At 35.5% G+C, this 21638-nt stretch overlaps 1 protein-coding gene across 1 annotated transcript in view; it reads right to left on the bottom strand.

Annotated features, from left to right (window-relative positions):
- Positions 1 to 21262, bottom strand: part of STAU2 (staufen double-stranded RNA binding protein 2) — a 334306-nt gene extending 313044 nt beyond the window's left edge. The window contains exon 1 of the mRNA XM_012663103.1: positions 21218 to 21262. The gene's annotated coding sequence lies outside the window, so the exon portion shown is untranslated. The remainder of the gene's footprint in view (positions 1 to 21217) is intronic.
- Positions 21263 to 21638: the final 376 nt, after the last annotated feature.

The raw sequence follows: 21638 nt of genomic DNA, 5'->3' as shown, positions 1-21638 counted from the left end.
CATAATTTACTGAGTAAACATCTGTTCAAAATATTAAAGAAATAAAAATTCAAATTCTGGTGAGCTACAATTTAAAGATTTTCTTTAAATGATCACATATAAGTATTGGCAAGAATGTGCAGAAATGGGTGCAAATTCTATTGGTGCAAACAAAAATTAGTACAAACTTTTTGATGGGCAACACTGATTGAAGTTTCAAATGTACCTATCTTTAAAACAGCAATTCTACATTTGGATACTCATACTATAAGCAAGCTAAATATTTGTCCATCACTAAAGACTTAGTTAAATAAACTACATGGACTATGCAGCTTTAAAAAGAGAAAGAGGTATAGTGCTTATGTACTGACATGGGAAAACACTGCAAAATACTGAATGAAAAAAGTTACAGCAGCTTATTGTCTGATCGTATTTTTACCTTTTTTAAATCAAGCGTGCATGTACTAAAGGAGAAGTGGATTTGAGAGGGATTCTCACTTTTTCCTTTGAATTACTATATTTTCTTACATGTACAGAACACACAACTTTTACATTTAAAAATTATTTTACAAAGCCATACCAAAAGAAGGAAATAGGTCATAGTATAAAGGTCATAAACTCTAATTAATATTGTTTTGACAGTGCCATCATGGTTCTGAAAAAGAGAAAAAAGATGCTCAAGGATCTGATTCAAAGTAGGCCATGTCATGCCCACAATCTCCAACTCTTCCAACAAAGCCATCTTGAGATTTGAACTCTGCAAAAACATAGTGTGCCCTTACCAACATTTAGTATGGTCCAACTTCTTAACTTCAGCCATTCTAGAAGGTATATAATGGTGTCTTATTGTGGTTTTAATTTGCATTTCCCAAATGACTAATGATGTTTAACATCTTTTCATTTGCTTATATGCCATCTGTACATCTCCTGCAGTGAAGTGTCTATCCAAATATTTTACCCATTTTTAATTGGTGTATTTCTTTCCTTATTGCTGAATTTGAAGAGTTCTCTATATATCCTAGATAAAAGTTATTGATCAGACATATGCTTGGCAAACATTTTCTCCCAATCTGTGGCTTCTCTCTTCATTCTCTTACCAGTGTCTTTTGAAAAACAGATTCTAATTTTGATAAGGTCTAATTTATCAATTTGTTCTTTTACAGATTGTCCTTTCGATGTTGTATCTAAGAAAGCATTACCTAACAGAGGTCTCAAAAATTTCCTCCTATGTTTTCTTCTAGAAGCATTATAGTGTTAGGTTTTACATTTAAGTCCATAAGCCATTTTGAGTTAATTTTTGTATATGGTGCAAGGTATAGATCCAAGTTCATTTTTCTGTATATCAATATCCAAATGTTCAGCACCATTGTGGAAAAGGCTACAATTCTTCCACTGTGTTGCCATTATGGCTTTGTCAAAAACTCAGTTATCTATATATAAGTGTGTTCATTTCTGGACTACCTATTCTGTTTCATTGAATTACCTATTTTTATGCCAATACTATTTTTACTATAGCTTTATAATTCCTGAAATTAGGTAGTGTTAGCTCCCCACATTATTCTTTTTCATAGTTATTTTGGCTACTCTACGCTCTTGAATTTTCATATAAATTTTAGAATCACCTTGTCCATTTCCACCAAAAAAGCCTGCAAAGACTGGAGTATAATTCTCTTGAAACTATAGATTAATTTGGTGGAAATCGACATTTTAATAGAGTTGAGTCTTCCAACCCAGGAACGGGATATACAGTCAACTCTCATTATTAACATGCTATGTCGGCTGAGTTCAGTGGCTCACACCTGTAATCCTAGCACTTTGTGAAGCCAACACAGGAGAATCGCTTGAGGCCAGGAGTTCGAGACCAGCCTGGGCAACACAGTGAGACCCCATCACTACAAAAAATTTTAAAAATAAAATAAAAATAAATCAGATGATATGTAGTGATAGTTAGATGAATTAGCAAATACTGGACCACTGCTCCCAGGGGAAATACGGGGTTAGGTTGCTGTAAGCCTCTGGTCACATTTTGTCAACTGATCAATACATAATCTTGTTTTGTGTATGTTTCTGTTTAAAGACTCTATTTAATATATATTATTAATATGTTTTGTTGATTCATTAACATTGAACTCAGGTCCAACAGCACTGTAACTCCTACCTGAATGAAGATTATATAACACATGTATTTTCTCTGTAAGGCATATTGGAATCTCCTTGTACTTAGAAACATCATACAGCATCTCAAGCACTATGCTTGGAGGCCATTTTAAACAGGGGAATGACCAATAAAAAGCACAAACATTCAAAATATGTGGCACTAAATAAACCAAGAAAAGGCCACTTGCTTACAATATGAAAGTTGAAACAAGAAAGTAGAGTGTCACTCACTGCCTTGTTCAGTCTCAGTTGGGAATGTGTGCCTTGGGTGACTCTAATTTTTTGCCCCTCTTCAAGTATCCTCAAATGACCACAAAAGTGCCACAGGTATTGATTTTGGAGTTACAAAAAAATTTTAGTGAGTAGGCTAATTTGCAAATAAAGAATCCATGAATAATAAGGATTAACTGTATCTCTCAAACTATTTAAGTATCCTTTCATTTCTTGCAGCGGTATTTTGTAGTTCTCATTTTTCTTTTAACATATTTTGTTAGACTTATCCGTAAGTATTTCATAAATTTGATGCTACAGAAAATAGCATTCATTTTAATTTCTGTTCCTTGCTAATGTATAGAAACACAATTGATCTTTGTATACTGCTCTTATATCCTACAACCTTCTACACACGTTCATTAGTTCTAGTAGAATTACTTCAGATTTTCTACAGAGAGAATCCAGTCACCTGTGAATTATTTCTTCCTTTCCAATCTGAATGCCACATTTATTCCCTCCTCTTGCCTGATGATGGCACTCGCTAGAACCTTCAGGGCAATGCTGAACAGAGCTGGTCAAAGTGAGCATCTCTGTCTTGTTCTTAATTTTTTTTAAAAAAGTGTTCGGTTTTTCACCAGTAACTACAATGTCAGCTGATAAGGTTTTTCATAGATGAACATTAACAGATTGAGGAAGTTCACGCCCATTCCTAGTTTGCTGACAGTTTTTATCAACACTGGATATTGGATTTTATCAAACGATTTTTCTACATCTATTGAGATAATTATGTGATTTTTATATTTTAGTTTGTTAATATGGTAAGTTACATTATTGATTTTTTTGAACATTAAACCAACCCGACATTTCTGAGATAAACCCCACGTGGTCATGACATATTGTCCTTTTAATATACTATTGAGTTAGATTTGCTAAAACTTAGATTTTGGCAATTATATTTGTGAGACGTATTGGTCTACAGGTTTCTTATATTTGTTTACTTGTGGTATCCCAGTAATGTTGGCACCATAAACCTTGGAAAACATTGCCTCCATGTCAATATTTTTGAAAATGTTCTATAAAATTGGTATTATTTTTTCCATAAATGTTTGGTATAATTCACCAGTGAAACTATCTGGACCTGGAGTTTTCTTTGTGAGAATATTTTTAACTACAATTTGTATTTCTTTAACACATAAAGAGCTATTGAGGTTACCTATTTTCTTCGGCATCCTTTGGGATTAATTTGTTCTTTTTAATTCTAGTTTCTTAAGATGGAAGTTAAAGTCATTTATTTAAGATCTTTCATCTTTTATAACATAGATATTTAGTGCTATAAAATTTCCCCCTAAGTACTGTCTTAGTGATATCTTCTAATATTGTGGTCCCCAGAGTCCCCAGCCACCCCTCCTTGGTCATGGACCAGTATGGGTCTGAGGCCTGTTAGGAACTGCGCCACACAGCAAGAGGTGAGCAGAAGAAAAGTGAGCAAAGCTTCGTTTGTATTTACAGCCACTCCCCACCACTCACATCGCCACCTGAGCTCCACCTCCTGTCAGATCAGGGGCAGCATTAGATTCTCACAGGAGGCACAAATCCTACTGTAAACTGCACATGCGAGGGATCTAGGTTGTGCACTTATGAAAATCTAATGCCTGATGATCTGAGGTGGAGCTGAGGCAGTGAAGCTATGGAGTGGCTGCAAATACAGATAGATTATCATTAGCAAAGAGGTTTGACTGCACAGAGATCATAATAAATCAATTGCTTACAGCCTCATATCAAAACCCTATCATAAGTGGCAAATGACAATTAAGCTGCATCTGGTGGCAGGCTTGATAGTGGCAAGTAAGCATCTTACCACCCCACTCCCACTCCTGGTCAGTGGAATAATTGTCTTCTATGAAACCAGCCCCTGGTGGCAAAAAGGTTGAGAACTGTTGTTCTAATATGTCTGATTGCCACAGTTATTTAGTTTAAAATACTTTCTAATTCCCCTTTTCATTTCTTTTTTTACTCTTGGATTACTTACAAGTGTTATTTAATTTCCAAATATTTCGAGATTTTCCAAAAATTTTTCTAATGATTTCTAATTCCATTGTAATTAGATAATTTTTTTATTGTCTGAAACCTTTTGAATTCATTAAGACTTGCCCAGATGTAATTTATTTTTGTAAATGTTTTGTATAAACTTGTGAACAAATTTGTATTCTCTTCTTAGGTGAAGTGTTCTATAAAAGCAATCAGGTCAAGTTGGTTAAAGTGTTACTCAAGTGTGCATAAACATGTAGCATTGTTATATCCCCTAAATTAACTGACCCTTTATCATAATGAATGAAATGACCTTCTTTATCCTTGGTAATATCCCTTGCTCTGAAATCTACTTTGTCTGATATTAATATAATCACTCCAAGTTTCTTTTGACTAGGTTACCATGTTATATCTTTTTCCATTCTTAATTTTAACCTATTTGTGTTTACATTTAAAGTATTTCTTGTAGGCAAGTATATAGGTGGTTCTTATTTTTATATCCAATCTGACAATCTTGGCCTTTAAATTAGGAAATGTTTAAACTATTCACATTTAATGTGATTATTCAAATGGTTAGGTCTGATTCTACCATCTTGCTATTTGTTTCATATTTGTTCCATTTGGTCTTTGTTCCCTTTTTCATCTTTTCTTGGCTTCTGTTTCATTATTTTGCATGATCCCATTTTATCTCAGTTTTTTTGGCTTACTAGTTATAACTCTGTTTTGCTATTTTAGTGGCTGCTCTAGGCTTTATAGTATACATCTTCAACTTATCACAGTCAAGTGATATTAAACCACCTCACACAGAGCATAAGAATCTTATAATAGGCTGGGCGTAGTGGCTCAAGCCTGTAATGCTAGCACTCTGGGAAGCCGAGGTGGGAGGATCACTCAAGGTCTAGAGTTCGAGAACAGCTGAGCAAGAGCAAGACCCCGTCTCTACTAAAGATAGAAGGAAATTAGCTGGACAACTAAAAATACATAGAAAAAATTAGCCGGGCATGGTTGCACATGCCTGTAGCCCCAGCTACTCGGGAGGCTGAGGCAGGAGGATCACTTGAGCCCAGGAGTTTCAGGTTGCTGTGAGCTAGGCTGATGCCACGGCACTCTACACTCTAGAGTGAGACTCTGTCTCAAAAAAAAAAAAAAAGAATGTTATAATAATATTAATAGTATACTTCCATTTCTCCCACTCTGCTTTTGTTATTATCATGCATTTTACTTTTATATATGCTATAAAAGTATATATAGCTTATCAATAGCTTAATTTTTTGCTTTAAGTAATTATCTTTTAAAGAGATTTAATAAGAAAAAAAAACCTTACGCATTTACTCAAGTAGTTATCATTTCTGATGTTGTTCTTTCATGTAAATCTGAATTTCATCTGGTATTATTTTCCTGCTGTCTAAAGGACTAGTTTAAAATTTTCTTCTAGAGGGGGAGTGTTAATAATGGATTCCTTCAGCTTTTCTGTGTTAGAAAATGACTTTATGTCATCTTTGTTTCTGAAATACATTTTTGTCAGATACAGTATTCTAGGTTGATAATTTTCATCTTTCAGTACTTTAAAGACGCTTCTCCATTGTTTTCTAGCTTATATTGCTTCTGATAAGAAATCTATTATCATTTTTTCTTTGTTGCTTTGCACATAATATGACCATGTCTTTTTTTCTCTGCTTTTAAGATTTTCTCTTTAACACTTGCATTCAGCAATTTAGTTATAATGTACAGTGAGTCTTCCCTTAATGTCATGATAGGTTATTAGAAACTGTGACTTTAAGTGAAACAAAGTATGACAAAACCAATTTTACCATAGGCTAATTGATATAAACAGGAGTCAAGTTCCTATGGCTTATTTCTGGTCACAAAAACATCACCAAACTTCTAATATGAAACATTGAAATAAAAGTGAGCTATACATAAAGAAAGATTAATAATAGCAAGGTAATTATCTACCCAATTATTCTACTTCAGGGTCACAGTAGCCAGAGCTTATTGCAGTAGCTTGGGGTGCGAGAAGGGAACCAATCTGGAAAGAACACCATTCCATCCCAGGGCACACTCACACCAACACCCATACCTCACTTATGCTGGGACAGTTCAGACATTCCAGTTAACCTAACATGCACATCTCTGGGATGTGGGTGAAAACCAGAGTACCCAGAGAAAGCCCACGCAGACATGGGGAGAACATGCATAACTCCACACAGATAGTGGCCCCAGCCAGGAATCAAATTTTTTTCTCATCGATGTTATAATGAGATGGCGTTGAATGAAACAATATTTTCGAGGACCTGCTGTACCTTGGTGTAGTTTTATGTGTCTCATACTTAAAATTCATTGAGCTTTTGATTTGTAAGTTTTATTAAAGCTAAAAAGGTTTCGGCTATTATTTCATAAAATATATTTTTCTGTATACTGCCTTCTCTGGGAACTATAATTACTTGTATATTTTGGCTGCTCAACAGTATCCCACAGCTCAGTGATACTTTCTATGTTTTTTCTTTTTTTGTTTCATTCTGGATGGTTTCTATTGCTATGCCTTCAAGTTCATTAATTATTTTTTTCTGTAGTGTCTAATCCAGTATATTTGTCATCTTAGATGTAGTTTTCATCTTTACAAGTTTGATATGGGACTTTTTGTATCTTCTATATCTCTAACTTTTTGAACATGTGGAACACAGTTACAACAGCTCATTTTAATGTCGTCTGCTGATTCCATCATCTGTGTCAGTTCTGTGTTGATTTTGATTGATTCTTCTTCTCATTACAGGTCATATTTTCATGTTTCTTTGCATACATGGTAATCTTTGACTGAATGATATACATTGTGAATTTTACCTTGTTGCATATTAGATATTTTTCATGTCTATAAATTGTCTTGAACTTTGTTCTGGGATACAGTTAAGTAATTTGGAAATAGTTTGTTCCTTTCAAGTCTTGCCTTTATAATTGGCTAGTTGGCTCCATAGCAGCATCTCCACAACTTAGGGAGTCTGCCAGGCTCCATGCCTCAGCTTTTACTCCCTATGCCACATGCTTGAAAATCTCTTAATGCAGCAGGCTGAGGCAACTGTAGAATAGAGCTCACCTTTTTTGTTTCTCAGATCTTGGGAATCACTGACCTTCACTGCCTGTTATTCAATGTCTTCAGAACTGTTGTTTCCATGTAGTCTGTCTTTTTTGTGGGGAGGAGTGGGATTGTTTTAAGAAGAGAATAAACATGGTCCTGTTATACCACAGATGCAGAAATCCCCATTCATTCATGCTTGTATGTTTAATCTATCTTTGTCTTTCTGTTTAAAGTGATTGTCTTGTAAACATCATATACAGTCAGTCCCCAACTTAAGATGGTTCAATTTATGATTTTTCGACTTTACAATGGTGAAAAAGCAATATGTAATTAGCAGAAGCTATGCTTTGAGTACCCACACCATTCTGTTTATACTTTCAGTACAGTATTCAATAAATTATATGACATATGCAACACTTTATTATAAAACAGGCTTTGTGTTATTTTGTCCAACTATAGGCTAATGTAAGCATTCTGAGCATGTTTAAGGTAGACGAGGTTAAGCTATGATGTTCAGTAGGTTAGGTGTATTAAATGCATTTTCAACTTTTGATATTTTCAACTTACAATGGGCTTATCAGGACATAAGCCCATCATAAGTCCAGGAGTATATGTACTTGGGTCTTGCTTTACTATCCAGACAATCCTTGCCTTTTAATTGGAGTGTTTAGGCCATACGTATTTATTGTACTTTCAACATGCTTCGATTTATCTCTACTGTTTTGCTATATTTTAGTTCATGTGATATTTGTCCGTTTTTTCATCTTTACCTATCTTCTTTTGGAGTGGTTATTTTTTAGTATACATTTTATCTCCCCTATGGGCTTCTTATTACTTTGTTTTTACTGCGATTGCTCTAAAATATACACAGTCTACCTTCAAATATGTATCATACAACTTCATGAGTGGTATGAGCACCTAACAATTCTATATTTTCCCTCCCTTTGCCCCATTCTTAGGCTACTGACATCAATTTATTTCTGTGTATGTTATATGCCCTCAATACACTGTATTTTTGCTTTAGTCAATTACCTTTTAAAGACATTAAAAATGAAGAAACTGTCTTTTATATTAGGTCATTAAATATGAAATCTCCAATTTCAAATCAAAAGTGTAGTTTATCATATCTCAAACAACAAGCAGTACAGTTAATCACAGTAGGCACCTAAACTATCGACATAATTTTGCCATCTTAACAGTAGCTTGTTTATGCCAGCAGCAAAGAAGCCTGGAGAGCCAGTGGTGAGGAAATCGCAAAAGGCCTTTTCCATAACTTATTGAGAATTGAATATTTTTCCTCGCAAGAAGTGGTCCAAAGCCTAGAAGTGGTAGTCAGCTGGTGCAAGGTCTGGTGAATACAGTAGATGACAGAGAGTTTCCAAGTCCAGCTTCTGTAGCTTGAGCAGTATTGTTTGTGTGACATGTGGTCGAGCGTTGTCTTGCAAGAGGATTGGCCTGTCTCTATCGACCAATCTCAGCTGCTTAATCCCAAGCATCCTCATCATTTCCTCCAACTGGTTGCAATAGACATCCACTGTAATCTATTGACCAGGTTTCATGACGCTGTAGTAATAACCAGTGCTGGACCACCAAACACACACCATTAGCTTTTTTAGATGAATATTCGGTCTTGGACTATGTTTTGGCACTTCATCTTTATCCAACCATTGTGGTGAATGCTTGCAATTGTTAAAAAGAATCCATTTTTCATCACACATAACAATATGATATAGAAATGTTTCACCTTTATGTTGTGACAACAAAGAAAGGCAAGCTTCAAGACAATCTCTCTTCTGACGCTCATTTAATTCACATGGAACTCATCTATCTAGCTTTTTTACCTTGCCAGTTTGTTTCAAATGACCCAATATTGTTAGAATAGTAACATCGAATCTTGCTGCCAATTCACATGTAGGCTGAAATTGATTCGCTTCCACTACAGCTTTCAGTTCATCATTATCCACCTTGGTCTCAGGTCACCCATATGGCTCATTTTCAAAATTAACACATTTATTACCACACTAGGAAAAAATTTTTTTCCTTGGGGCCACAGTGTTTTATTACAAAAACAGAATGCAAACTTCGAAAACAAAAACAATCCTTTCTAATTTAATGAAAAATTTGTTATTTTTTATTTTTTTCTGTATGTGAGTTATATGCAACTTGAAAAATAGTAGCTCCCAAGGTGAAGAGACATTTGAGTTACATATGCTTCACAGGGCCCTGGGCTCAAAACTAACATGAGTTAAATACAACCCACATGGCAGTTAATGTGTTAAAATCACAGGAAAGGAACTTCTCAAACCTTACTGTGCATTCATCAGCCACATCCTTCCCCAATACTTTGTTGATATTTCAAGCTGTCTCCGCTGCATTGGTTCCATAACGGAACTCATATTTGAAAATAACTCACATTTTTGACTTATCTATGGTTTCATGAAAATTGCTCTAAAAAAAATTTGAAAGATGATCACAAAACGTGCATTTGAAAGACTGAGGATATACCTTCACAATAAACATAAAACAAGAAGTGTCAAATCGAAATGTCAGAGATATCAACTGTCAAACTTAGTATTAAGGAAATCAGACATTTCATACTATTATTAATAACCTAATATTTACCCTATATTTTATCATTTCTTGCACTCTTCATTTCTTTCCGAAGATCCAAATTCCCAACTGCTAGTATTTTCTTTCTGCCTAAACAACTTCCTTTAAGATTTCTTGTAGTGCAGGTCAGCTAAAAAAGAATTCCCTCAGATTTTGCTTGTCCTAAAAAGTCACTTTCTTTGCAAATCATGTATCTGATAAGGGATTAATATCTAGATTACATAAAGGATTGTTACATCTCAACAACAAAAAACCCAATTTAAAAACTGGCAAAGGATTTGAATAGACATTTCTCCAGAACTGATACATAAATGACCAACAAGCATATGAAAAGACGTTCAACATGACTAATGGTCTGAGGAATGCAACTTGAAGATAGCAAAGTATCACTTCACGCCCATTAAGATTGCTAGTTGTGGGCAAGGGGAGGGGGAATGGGGAAAGGGAAACGGAGGGGAAGAAAGGGGAAGAGTAGGAAGAAGGGAAGGGGAGGGAAGGAGAGGGAAGGGGAGGAGAGGGGAGAGAGGAGAGGAGAGGAGAGGGGAGGGGAGGGGAGGGGAGGGGGGGGAGGGGAGAGAGAGGAGGGGAGAGGGGGGAGGAGAGGAGAGGAGAGGAGAGGAGAGGAGAGGAGAGGAGAGGAGAGAAAACAGGTATTGGTGAGAATGTGAGGAAACTGGAATCCTGTGCATTTCTGTATGCAACTGCTATGGAAAACTGTACGGCAGGCTCTCAAAAAATTAAACATAGAATTACCATATGATTCAGCAGCTCTGCTTCTCAATAAATACCCAGAACTGAGAGCATAGATTAGAACAGATATTTGTACCCCCATATTCACAGCAGCATTACTCACAACAGATGAAAGGTAGAAGCAACCCAAGTGTCCCTCACTGGATGAATGAATAAAACAAAATGTGGTATACATACACAATATATATAATGGAATATTATTCAGCCTTAAAAATGAAGGAAATTATTTTCCATCCATGCTACAACATGGATGAACCTTAAAGACATTATGCTAAGTAAAATAAACTATTCACAAAAGGACAAACGTTATATGATTCCACTTATATTAGGTACTTAGAGTGGTCAAATTCATAGAGACAGAAAGTATAATGGCAGTTGTCAGGGGCTGGGGGTAGAAGAATGGAGAGTTAGTGTTTAATGGATACAAAGCTGTAGTTTAGAAAAATGAAAAACATCTAGAGATGAATGATGGTGATGGCTGCCGAACAATGTGCACGTAAATGTAGTTAATGCCACATGTACTTAAAAATGGTTACGATGATAAATTTTGTTATGCATATTTTAACATAATTAAAAATTGTGCTTAATCTTGGGTTAAAAAAGAAAACACAACAACAAAAAGTCACTTCTGTTTGAAAAGTATTTTCAGTGTGAATAGAATTCTAGGCTAGCAAGTATTTTTCTTCCATTACTTTAAAGACGTTGCTCCATCTTTTCTGGCTTGCAATTTCTAACAAAAACGCTTTGTCATTCTTATCTTTATTTCCGTGCTCATGTGTCATTTTACCTCCAGCTGCTCTTAAGATTTTCTTCGGTATCACTGGTTTTCAGGTATTTGACTATGATGTTCTTTGTGGGTTTTCTTTTTAAATCTTTCTCCTACTTTAGGTTCATTGATTTCTTACCATCTGTGGGCTTATAGTTTTCACTAAACAGAGGTTTTCAGTCATTATTTCTTCTAATATTTTGCCTGTTCTCCTTCTCTTCTCCTGAGACTCTAATTATTAATACATGTACCTTAGACACTTGATTCCACAGATCACTGATGCTCTGGGTTTTTTTTTCTTCAGTCTTTCCACCCTGTGCTTCACTGTGGATAGTCACTATTGTCACGTATTCAAGCCCACTCATCTTTTCTTCTAGTGTCTTCTACAGATAACTGCTATTAATCCCAGCCAGTATATTTTTTGTTTCAGATATTGCATTCCTCATCTCTAAAACTCCCATTTGGCTATTTTTTATGACTTCTATTTATTTCCCTATAATGTTCCTGTTTTGCTCTCCCGTCTTCAACATTTAGAGTATATTAATAGCAGCTCTTTTACATTTTTGTCTGATAAATCGATCATCTTTGTCATTTCTGGGTCTCTTTCTATTCAGAGATTTTTTTCTTTTAATCACTGGCTTTGGGTCATATTTTCATACTTCTTTGCAAGCATTTTAATTTCTCATTGAGGTAAAACTGACATACCATCAAATTAATCTGTGTAAAGTGAACAATCCAGATGCATTTAGTACATTCACAATACTGTGCAACCACCATCTACATCTAGTTCCAAAATACTTTTATCAACCCAAAAGGAAAGCCCATACCCACTCAGCAGTTGCTCCCCAATCCCCATTCGCCCTAGGCCCTGGCAACCACCAATCTGCACTCTATCTCATAGATTACCTATTCTGGATATTTCTTATTAAGTGGAATCATACAATACGTGACCTTTTGCGTGTTACTTCTTTCACTTAACATAATGTTCTAACATAAGGTTTATCTGCATTGTAAGATATTTCGGTACTTCATTTTTCTAATGGCTAAACAGTATTTTATGAAATGTAGATATCCACAATTTGTTTACCCATCTGGCCACTGATGAACATCTGGGCTATTTCCATCATTTAGGTATTGTAAATAGAGCTGCTATGAACATGTGTAGATGTATTTTGAGTAATAGCTATTTTCAACTCTTTTGGATATATACCTAGGATTGGAATTGCTGGGTCATATTCTTTACTTTGAGAAACTGTCAAAGTCTTTTCCACAAAGACTGAACCATTTTACAGTCCCACCAGCAACATACAAGGGTTCCAGCTTCTCCGCATCCTTGTCAACACTTGTTATTGTTGGTCTTTTGATTGTAGCCATCCTAGTAGGTATAAAGTGGTATCTCATTATTGTTTTCATTTACATTTCCCTGATCTCTAATGATGTTGAACATTTTTTCATGTGTGTACTTGTATAATTATATCTTCTTTGGAGATATGTCTATTCAAGTCCTTTGCCCATTTTTAGTTGGGTTGTCTTTTTGTTGTGGAGTTCTGAGAATTTTAGTTCTTATATTTAGGCCACTGATCCATTTTGAATTAATTTTTGTTATAATGTCAAGTAGGGGTTTAACTTGTTTTGCAGGTGGATCTCCAGTAATCCCAGAACCATATATTGATGAGATTATTTTTTGCCCATTGAATGGTCTTGGCACTGTTGCCAAAAATCAATTGCCTATAGATATATTGGTTTATTTCTGGAGTCTCAATTCTATTCTATTGGTCTATTATATCTAATCTATCCTTATGCCAGTACCACTCTATTTTGATTATTATAGTTTTGCAGTAAGTTTCAAAATTGGGAAGTATGAGTCCTCCAGCTTTATTCAAGATTGTTTTGGCTACTTGGGCCTGTTGCAATTCCATATGAATTTGAAGATCAGCTTTTCCATTTCTGCAAAAAAGGCCACTGGAATTTTGATATATTGTATTAATTTTGTAGATTGCCTTGGACAGTACTGCCATCCTAACAATATTAACTCTTCCAATTCATGAACACAACATGTTTTTCCACTTATTTAGGTCTTCTTTAATTTCTTTCAACGATGTTTTATAGTTTTCAGTGTACAAGGCTTTAATAAAGAATCTACTCCTTTATGTTTTTACATGCTATTATAAATGAAATTTTTAAAAATTTCTTTTTGGATTGTTGATTGCTGGTACACAGAAACACAACTGTTTTATCTATGTTTATTATCTTGCACCTATAACTTTGCTCAACTTACTTAATAGCTTTAGTGGAGTTGGATTCTTTGGGATTTTCTATATATAAGATCATATTATCTGCAAATAGAGATAGTTTTACTTCTTCCTTCCTAATTTGGACGCCTTTATTTTTTTTTCTTGTCTAACTTTTCTGGCTATAAATTCCACTACAATTTGAATAACAGTGGTGAAAATGGGTATCCTTGCCTTATTCCTGATCATAAGGGAAAGATTTCAATCTTTCACCATTGAGTTGGATGTTAGCTGTGGGTTTTTCCAAAATGCTGAATGTTGAGGAAATGTTAAAGAAGTTTCCTGCTATTCCTAATTGTGAGTGTTTCTATCATGAACAGCTGCTGGATTTTGTCAAATGCTTTCCACAACAACTGAGATGATCATGTGTTTTTTTTCCCCCTTCATTATATTAATGTAGTGTACTACATTAATTGATTTCCTTATGTTGAATCACCCTTGCACTCCTGGGATAAATGCCACTTGGTTATGGTATATTCCTTTAAATATGCTCTCAGATTCAGTTGGTTACTATTTTGTTGAAGAATTTTGCATCTATATTTATAAGGAATATTGGTCTGTAGTTTTCTCATGGTGTCTTTGTTTGGCTTAGTATCCAGCTTAATACTGGCCTCAAAGAATGAGTCAGGAAGTATTCTTATTCTTCCCTCTCTCATTTCTTGGAAGAGTATGAGAGGAACTGGTGTAAATCCTTCTTTAAATATTTGGTAAAATTTACCAGAGAAACCACCTGGTCCTGGACTTTCGTTTGGGAGGTTCTTTTTATTAATTCAATCTGTTTACAGGTCTGTTCATATTTTCTATTTCTTCTTGAGTCAGTTTTGATAATGAGTGTGTCCAAGAATTTGTCCATTTCATGTAGGTTATCCAATTTGTTGGCATACAATTGTTCATAGTATCCTCTTTAATCCTTTTTATTTCTTTTAGGTAATGTCCCCACATTAGTATCTGATTTTAGTTACATGCATCTTTGTTCTTTTTTTCCTTGTCAGTCTAGCTTAAGCCTTGTCAATTTTGTTTATCTTTTCAAAGAATGAACTTTTGGTTTCACTAATTCTCTGTATTGTTTTTCTATTCTCTAGTTCATTTATCTCCACTCTAATTTTTATTTCCTTTTTTCTTCTAGCTTTGAGCTTAATTTGCTCCTTATTTTCTAGTTCCTTTAAAGTGTAATGTTATTTATTTGAGATCTTTCATCTTTTTTAATGTAGGGGTTTACTGCTATTAATTTCCCTCTATGTATTGCTTTTGCTGCATCACATAAGTCATGTATACTGTTTTCATTTTCATTCGTCTCTAGAAATTTTCTAATTTCCCCTATGATTTCTTCTTTGACCTCTTAGTTATTTAGGAGTGTTTAATTTCCACACATTTGAAAATTTTCCAGTATTCCTTGCTATTAATTGCTAGCATCATTCCATTGTAGTTAGAGAAGATACATAGCATGATTACAATCTTTTTTAATTGATTAAAACTTGTTTTGTAACCTAACATATCCTGGAGAATGTTTCCTGTACTCCTGAGAAGAATGTGTGTGCTGCTGTTATTGAATGTTCTATACATGTCTGTTAGGTCTAGTTAGTTCATACTGCTGTTCAAGTCCTCTATTTCCTTACTGATATTCTGTCTAGATGTTCTATCCATTATTAACAGTGAGGCAAGCATGTTAATTCTTGAATGAGTAACAAAAACTGTGAATCTGGCCAGGCACAGTGGCTCATGCCTGTAATTTAGGAGGCCAGGGTGGGAGGACTGCTTGAGGCCAACAGTTTTAGACCAGCCTGAGCAACATAGCAAGACCCTGTCTCTACAAAAAATGAGAAAAATTAGCTGGGCTCTTCTCAATGCTCCATGTATTACCAGGTCTTTCACTCTGAGTAGTGGGAACACAAACTATCTCCAGCCTTGTGTGAACTCTGGAAACTGCTTGTCTTAGTGCTTTCCAGTAGTTTTTTTCTCTGGGTTCAAGTAAGTCCTGTCAAGCATCTACAAATCAGAAGTCAGCCCTCCAGAATGCATGCACACTTGTGTGTGTTCTCACGCTTTTTAGTGTATGCTTCTCCACCCCCAGCCCCCATGGCTCCTTTTTCTCTGATACTGTGTCCTACAATTCTAACCACTTTGGCCTCCCCAAATTCTTATCTTTGTCTCCTTATCCCAACAAGATGGCTGGGCTCCATTCTGGTTCCTCCTCCTTGCCTGGCAGCCAGTAAACTGCTTCCAGGCTCTACTGTAAGCTGGTACAACTGAAGGGCTTTACTTCGTTTGTTTCCATTCTCTCAGGGACCACAGTCTGGTCCTGCCTGTCATCCAATGTCTAAAAACCATTGTTTATATATATAAGTTTTCAAGCTGAAGAAGGGTATATTTTTGCTGTATAATAAATTATCCCCAATTTAGCAGCTTAAAAAAAAGAGCATTTATTTTTTTCACAAGTTTCTGAGGGTCGGCAATCAGGGAGCAGCTTAGATAGGTGGTTCTGGCTCAGGCTCTCTCATGGGGTTGCAGTCAACATGTCAGTGGACAGTATTCTGGAGCTGGAAGCTTGACTAGGGCAAGAATATCTGCTCCCAAGAAGGCTCATGCACATACTGTCAGAGGCCTCAGTTCCTTGTTGGCTGTTGTCAGGAAGCCTCAATTTCTCACCTGAGCCTCTCCATCGGGCTATTCACAACATGGCAGCTAACTTCTCTAGGAGTGAGCAATCAAAAGGGTTGGGGGATAAATGGAAGTATAAGAGAAAGTGGGAGGCAGAACCCACAATGTGTTTTATAAATAACCTATCCTCAAAAATGATCCATCACTTCTGCCGTGTTCTATTGGTCAAACAGAAGAACCCAAATACAATGTGTGAGGAGATTACACAATGCTATAAATATTAGAAATGCAAGGATCATTGGGGGCCATCTCAGAAGCTGGCTACACATAAAATAAACCTAGTTCCTGTTATGTCAGCATAAGGGAAAGTAAAAGTCCTTCTTACACATCTTACCTTCCTTATGTTTACTACTTTTCTTATCCCTTAATTGTAGACTGTACCTTATGGCTACAAGAGAGATAAGCAAATTGTATTTAATAGATCCTACTCTTGGGAAAAAAACAGTAAAAATAGTAAAGAGTTCATAGCAGCAACTTTTAAGAGAAAAGAATAGAGTTCCTAGTGCCTACAACAAGAAAGAGGAAAGCACCTGAAACCAATCTGGGCTTGAGAAAGTGCCCAAGTGGTCATTCTCCCAAATACTTTACTCAATGACCTATCTAAATGTCTACCCTCTGCCCTCTTTGCCCACCAATCTCCAGAGTCTGGCAGCAATAGCCAACAGCAACATTAATAGTAAAATTAATAGCAACAGCAGTAGTACCAAGACCGATGCTAAGCATTTTGCCTTTATTATCTCACTTACCCCTCACCACAAACCTAGGATATAGACCTTTGTTTCTGATAATCATACCTTGGCTTTACACGACACAGTATAATAACAACTTTATTCTTCTTACAACACCTAGCTCTCTCTTGCCCTGCAGGGTTCTCCTGCTCTTCTGGCACTGAAATTGTCTTATCCTGTCTGTCCTCCCATTCTACTGCAGACAGGCCTTAAAGCTTCCTCCTAGCTTCCATGTTCCCAAAATCTACTACAAAACCTCATTAAAAGGAACCACCGGACCACTTAGACCTCTGTAAATTACTGGCTGCTGGGCTCTCCCAATGCTACAACTGCCTAATATAGACTTTTCCAATCCCTAAGGACACACTGACCTGTCAAGTCTGCTTCATCAGCTAATGCCCCAAAATTGGCCCTATTTCAGCTACTCATTTTAAAATATTATTTCATAGCACATGTGCCTTAATTTATAGTTGCTGTAGATTAATGTTAAAATGAGTTTCCTTTCCCTAGGTCCATATAATTAATCACCAAGGAGAAAGGCCCAAAATATACCAAACCCCTACCTATTGTGGTACCCTGGAAACTAGTAGGTCCCCATTAGTTATCTGTTGAATAATGAATGAAAAAATATAAAATAATGATTATTAATACTCAGAAAATTCTCAAGGGTATATATAATCCAAAGAATCTTATTTACAAATAAAAAGGAAACAATGACAGCAGACATATATAAGCGCTTTACAAAAAGCAAAACACAAAACAACAAATGTAAGCAAATCTTAGAAATACAGACTAAAATACCACTTTTTGTCAGACAGATTGGCAAAGATTGAAAATTTGTCAAAGAAGTAAGGAAATAGGCATTCTCATACATTTCTAGTAAATATAATTTTGTATTTTGGTCACCTCTTTGACCAGTATTTCCATTTCTAGTAATTATAAGAAAATAATTGGACAAATAGATGCATGGAAAATAAAATTCGCTGTGGCATTACCTAGAATACAAAAATCTGTCCAACAATAAGGGCTTGGTTAAATAAATTTTAGTACTTCTAAGCTAAAGATTATTAAACCACTTCAAAATATTAAATATTATATAATCCCAGTTTTTAAAAATAACATATATCCACATAAAAACATACCTGCATAGAAAAAAAATCTAGAAGTATACACCCCAAAATGATATCAGTGATTATCTCTGTAAAAAAATAGTGGAATTTTTTATGATTTTTTTTTCTTTTTGTTTATCTATGCCACCAAATTTTTCTACAGTAAGCATAGGTTGCACATGGATAGTAACTCATTCTTAAAAGGGAAAAGCAAAAATGAGGATCATAATTTAAAGGTAGAAAAGTGCCATTATCATAACCGAACATCGAACACTACCATATTCCATGATAATATTGTTAGGCAGAGTTAGTATCAAATAACTTAGTATTCAAAAGCCTAGTTTTTAATTAGTTTCAGGAACACATGTAGAAGAATCTGCTAGGACTAAAAAAGTGTGTAATTCAGGCATTTTAAGAAAACAAAAGACCTCCCAAATAAAAATTCAGTACTAATCCTAGAGACAGTGTTAAAAATCACATAGTAAAAATCTCAACTGTTTCAAGTTGAAAAATGGCTTATCCCCTTTTCCTTGTTTTTAATATTTGTCTTGAGTGAAAACTTTCACTTTCATGAGAAAGCAGGCACCAGGAGAAAATAATAAAAGATAAAAATCACTCATAAGTTTAAGAATTCAACTTTACATTGAATAAAGTCTTTACCTCAGACTTGAACATTTTAGAGGATGAAACTTACAGTCAATAAGAAGAGGGGGTCCTTAAGTGATTCTAGAAATACATATCTGTTACAGGTTGAGCATGCCAAATCTGAAAATCCAAAATCCAAAACATTTTGAGCACCAACATGACACTCAAAGGAAATGCTTGTTGGAGTATTTTGGATTTCAGATTTTCGGACTTGGGATGCTCAACCAGTATGCAAGTATTTCAAAATCTGAAACACTTCTGGTCCCAAGCATTTCTAAAAAGGGATACTCAACCTGTATAAGCTAAGTGTGTATATACTTAGCACTGCATACAATTTCTAGCCAAAGCCCAGGGAATTGCTTGTGGCCATGAAGAACACCGCCTAGGAACTGTTTTCAGTGCCTAAATCAACATGACCTGCAACACAGCCAGTTAGTAAATCCTTATTAGGACTAATCCATACACCATAATTCTCAATGAAGTTGGGTGGCATAAAACGAATGATCATTTCCATCTGTCTATGATAAAATATGAAACAAATTATTCTAATTGTACCCATATGATTAATGGCACGTATCCACAGAAAGTCATTTAGTGGCCACTTCATACCTACAACACACTTTGCAAGTCAAGTTTCAGAAAGCATCAGCAATGCTTCCGCTGAGATTTGATAGCATCTGTGAGACTACAGGAAGCGCTAAGCACAGTACAGCTTTAAGATTCCTTTAAGCTTATATTAGTAATGTCTTTGATGAAAGCAAATTTTTTTTGCCGGAGGAAAGTTGCAAATAAGTTTCTTTTGTTACAAAAGGAAAGTACAGGAGAAAATCAAAGAACAACTCTGCATAAAAGAGATGTTATGTTAACTGCATTTGTGTAACACAAGCGTCACACACCAAAATTGACAACACAATTATGTGGTTACTGTTGAAAAGAATGGCAATCTCCTTGCTTTGGTGACAACTCTAGTATCATTCATCTACTCAACCAGCGAATATATGAAAACTATTTACATTATTTATTGTAGGACCTGGGAATACAAGAGTAAGCAAGCAAAGTGATTGTCTTCATTGAACATACCAACTACGAAGGAAGACAGATGTTAAACAAATAATTACATATTTGGTTATAACTGCAAATGTCACGATGTCATTAAACAAAAGAGCAGGGTGCTATGAGAGTACATGCTAGACCTAAAGACAAGTAAGCCAAACACAGGGGAGAGGAGCAGTCTAGACAGAGGTAATCTGTGCAAAACCCCTGCAGCTGGAACAACCTTGCCCAATCTAGGAACTGGAACAGTCCAGTATAACTGAAGCATTTAGACTGTTTCTTGGGCACACATTAAGTCTGAGATGTACAAAGACATCCAAGTTAAGAGATCAAGTTGGTAACTGTTACATGAGTCTGGAGCTGAGAAAAAGTCTAGCCTAGGCATAAACTTAGAAGTCATTGGCTTAGAGATGGTATGTGATGCACAGGAAATGGAGGAGACTTTCTTAGGCAAGGTGCGTGGGACTGTATCTTGGAGAGCAGTGGGGGGGTCAGGATTACTTTTGCAAATTATATTTCGAAAATTGAAACAAAGCTAAAAAATTACAGGAAAAAAGTTTAATTACTTCTCTCTTGATTTGCAATCAAAAGAAATAAAGTATTTTCTAATATTATAGTTACAAGGTTCTATTTGTTCAGAAGAGGTAAAATTTAATGTAGACAGTTCTTGGAGAAATGCCAAGAACTAAGAAAATTACTTCTTTCAGTATGTCTAAGGTATTTCTTTTTTGCTACAGTTTATTTAGCAGAGCACTTCCTTCTAGCCCTTTTCAGTGCCCTGGAAAGAAACCTTTTTTAAACACACTGATATAACTACTTCACAAGATTTGTCACCAGAAATGCTTTGAGTCTGCAAAACTGCCACCTACTGAAGCTATATCATGATCATAAGCATTCTGAACACATCAACAAGTCCTGGAGGAATGTGACATCAAGAACAGACAAACTTGCTCTGCACACTAAGAAGATACCAACTTTCAGAATGATCACTGTAATCCTTAAACAACCTACCCTGCATAGTCTCCAATGATTACATAGTATGTAACGGCTCTAAAAAGCAGTGGTCGGGTTATGGTTATAGAAAAGCTGAGTTAAAATGTTTCACAATTCATAGCCAAAGCACCATGTAAGTATGAAATGCCTTAACACAAACTCACCTGATTTATTTGAAGCATGTTAAGACAATATTGACCAAACTGCTGTATCCCTCACGGCTCCAAAAACTGGAAAATGAAAATGAAGAAATCAAGTTCAACTTAGTTGGTAACCTCAATGACTAGCATTTTAAACATATGCTCTTGATCAAAATCAAATACGAAATGTAACTGATCCACATGAGCATAGAACTTTCTATGATGATGAAAATGTTCTATACTTGTGTTGTCCCATCCAATAACTACTAGCCACACGTGGTTACTGAGCACTTGACATATGGCTAAAGCAACCGGAAGGTAAATGTTTCATTTTTTTTCCTAATTTAAATTCAAATAAGTACATGTAGCTAGTGGCTACCATACTAGACAGTGCAGATCTAGATTACTGAACGAAGTCCTTTCTGCTTCTAGAATTCTAAGACAA

The sequence above is a fragment of the Propithecus coquereli genome, unplaced genomic scaffold (genome assembly GCF_000956105.1).
Source record: "Propithecus coquereli isolate 6110/MARCELLA unplaced genomic scaffold, Pcoq_1.0 Scaffold8, whole genome shotgun sequence".
NCBI classification, from domain to species: Eukaryota; Metazoa; Chordata; class Mammalia; order Primates; family Indriidae; genus Propithecus; species Propithecus coquereli.
Note: the sequence above shows the minus strand (reverse complement) of the source record. Positions and strands in the feature narration are given on the sequence as shown.